The following is a 3,625-nucleotide window of genomic DNA, read 5'->3' as shown; positions in this document are numbered from 1 at the left end:
CATCAGCAAACAGTAGACATTTGACTTCGGATTCTAGTAGGGTGAGGCTGGGTGCTGCAGACTTTTCTAGTGCCCGCGCCAATTCGTTAATATATATGTTGAAGAGGGTGGGGCTTTACATCCCTGTCTCACCTCACGACCCTGTGTGAAGAAATGTGTGTGTTTTTTGCCAATTTTAACCGCACACTTGTTGTCTGTGTACATGGATTTTATAATGTCGTATGTTTTACCCCCAACACCACTTTCCATCAGTTTGTATAGCAGACCCTCATGCCAAATTGAGTCGAAGGCTTTTTTGAAATCAACAAAGCATGAGAAGACTTTGCCTTTGTTTTGGTTTGTTTGGTTGTCAATTAGGATGTACAGGGTGAATATGTGATCTGTTGTATGGTAATTTGGTAAAAAGCCCATTTGACATTTGCTCAGTACATTGTCTTCACTGAGGAAATGTACGAGTCTGCTGTTAATGATAATGCAGAGGGTTTTCCCAAGGTTGCTGTTGACGCATGTCCCACGGTAGTTATTGGGGTCAAATTTGTCTCCACTTTTGTGGATTGGGGTGATCAGTCCTTGGTTCCAAATATTGGGGAAGATGCCAGAGCTAAGGATGATGTTAAAGAGTTTTAGTATAGCCAATTGGAATTCGTTTTCTGTATGTTTGATCATTTAATTGAGGATACCATCAACACCACAGGCCTTTTTGGGTTGGAGGGTTTTTATTTTGTCTTGTAACTCATTCAATGTAATTGGAGAATCCAGTGGGTTCTGGTAGTCTTTAATAGTTGATTCTAAGATCTGTATTTGATAAAGTATATGTTTTTGCTCTTTATTCTTTGTTATAGAGCCAAAAAGATTGGAGAAGTTCTTTACCCATACATCTCCATTTTGGATAGATAATTCTTTGTGTTGTTGTTTGTTTAGTGTTTTCCAATTTTCCCAGAAGTGGTTAGAGTCTATGGATTCTTCAATTACATTGAGCTGATTTCTGACATGCTGTTCCTCCTTTTTCCGTAGTGTATTTCTGTATTGTTTTAGTGATTCACCATAGTGAAAGCTTAGACTCAGGTTTTCCAGGTCTCTATGTTTTTGGTTGGACAGGTTTCTCAATTTCTTTCTTAGATTTTTGCATTCTTCATCAAACCATTTGTCATTGTTGTTCATTTTCTTCGGTTTTCTATTTGAGATTTTTAGATTTGATAGGGAAGCTGAGAGGTCAAATATACTGTTAAGATTTTCTACTGCCAAGTTTACACCTTCACTATTACAGTGGAACGTTTTACCCAGGAAATTGTCTAAAAGGGATTGAATTTGTTTTTGCCTAATTGTTTTTTGGTAGGTTTCCAAACTGCATTCCTTCCATCTATAGCATTTCTTAATGTTACTCCGTTCCTTTGGCTTTGATGCCTCATGATTTGAATATTGCTCTGTTTAAGTAGATTGTGATTTTGCTGTGGTCTGATAGGGGTGTCAGTGGGCTGACTGTGAACGCTCTGAGAGACTCTGGGTTGAGGTCAGTGATAAAGTAGTCCACAGTACTACTGCCAAGAGATGAGCTATAGGTGTACCTACCATAGGAGTCCCCTCCAAGCCTACCATTGACTATGTACATACCCAGCGTGCGACAGAGCTGCAGGAGTTGTGACCCGTTTTTGTTGGTTATGTTGTCATAGTTGTGCCTAGGGGGGCATATGTGGGAGGGAATGCTGTCACCTCCAGGCAGGTGTTTGTCCCCCTGTGTGCTGAGGGTGTCAGTTTCTTGTCCGGTTCTGGATTTAGGTCGCCACAGACTAGTACATGTCCCTGGGCCTGGAAATGATTGATTTCCCCTTCCAGGATGGAGAAGCTGTCTTCATTAAAATATGGGGATTCTAGTGGGGGGATATAGGTAGCACACAGGAGGACATTTTTCTCTGTTAAGATCATTTCCTTTTGATTTTGTAGCCAAATGTAGAATGTTCCTGTTTTGATTAATTTAATGGAGTGAGTTAGGTCTGCTCTATACCAAATTAGCATACCCCCTGAGTCCCTTCCCTGTTTCACAACTGGTAGTTTGGTGGATGGGACTACCTGCTCTCTGTAACCTAGAGGGCAACCAGTGGGTCCGTCTCTTCTATACCAGGTTTCTTGCAGGATGACAATGTCTGTATTACCAATTTCTTTGGTGAAGTCCGGGTCCCTGCTCTTTAGGCCAAAAGCAGATGACCTCAGGCCTTGGATATTCCAGGATGATATAGTGAAGGCTTTTTGTTCCATAGAGTGTCCAATGTTGTTGGTCGTGGTTTGGCCTCAGGCCAGTAAGTGTGAGCAGAGCCTGCTGAGCATCTGGTACATGCCATTGGCCTGGGCGAGTGTGAGAGTGGGGGTTGGGACTGTTTGCCCGCTCACTACCTGGGCGTATGTGTGGCTTCCATGTTGAGGCCCTCTTTGCGGGGGTGGGGTGCATGGGGTGGGCAGGAGTGGCATAGGTCTGATCTGAGGGGGCCTAAAATGGGGTGTGGGCATGGTTGATGGGGGGTGTTGATTGGTTTGGGTGGGGGTATGGATGTGTCTGGAGGTGCTGTGGTCTGGATGTAATTCCTCTTGGCGTGGGCCCTCTATGTGTAGGTCCAGGGGGGGGGGGGGGGGGTCCAGCAGGTCTGGGAGGGTGTCTCGCTGGTCTGGGTGGGGTGTCTATTGATCTGTTGCTCCTGTGTGAAGTGTTCTGGTTACGTTTGAGAGCGATGTCCTTTAGAGTTCGGGCAAAGGTGGGCACTGCTGCCTTGTCGAGGTGGACCTGGTCATAAAGGCTGTTCAAGTCCAGGGTGGAGCGGTGGGCCAGGAAAACATTTGGTTTTGAGGCACAGTCACAGGAAATACTTGTGTTTACCCACTGTATTGTGGCAGGGTGGAAGTCTTTTCGTGGTCTCTTTCCTACTCTCTCTCTCTCGGGATCTTTAGAAAGAAAGGAGTGTAAAAAAGAGAAAATGTGTAAATGAAAACACCAGCAGGGAGATGTGGTGTGAGGGACAAAGGGATGGTGGAAGAGGAGAAAAACAACAGTGGAAGCAGAAGAGAGGCTGATGGATGTTCTCCCCCACTGTGTGTTCAGTCTGCAAGGATGTATAGGTCATTCATACAGCTCGCTGTTATCCTGTCATTTTCTCTCTCTTTTTCTCAAATCAAATTGTATTTGCCACGTACACATGGTCAGCAGATGTTAATGAGAGGGTAGCAAAATGCTTGTGCTTCTAGTTAGTTATCTAAAGGGGTGAATGAGAATATGTACATAAGTACTGTATATGGATGAGCGATGGCTGAGCGGCATAGGCAAGGTGCAGTAGATGGTATAAAATACAGTATATACATGTGATATGAGTAATGTAAGATATGTAAACATTATTAAAGTGACATTATTTAGAGTGCATTGTATAAAGTGACTAGTGATCCATTTATTAAAGTGTCCAGTGATTGAGTCTCAATGTAGGCAGAACCCTCTCCGAGTTAGTGATTGTTGTTTAGCAGTCTGATGGCCTTGAGAAGCTGTTTTTCAGTCTCTCTGTCCCAGCTTTGATGCACCTGTACCACCCTATGGAAAGCCTTGCGGTTGAGGGCTGTGATACAGCCCGACAGGATGCTCTCGATTGTG

This window comes from Oncorhynchus gorbuscha, linkage group LG14 (genome assembly GCF_021184085.1).
Source record: "Oncorhynchus gorbuscha isolate QuinsamMale2020 ecotype Even-year linkage group LG14, OgorEven_v1.0, whole genome shotgun sequence".
Classification (NCBI taxonomy): Eukaryota; Metazoa; Chordata; class Actinopteri; order Salmoniformes; family Salmonidae; genus Oncorhynchus; species Oncorhynchus gorbuscha.
The sequence above is the reverse complement of the archived record's forward strand: the minus strand, read 5'-3'. Positions refer to the sequence as shown.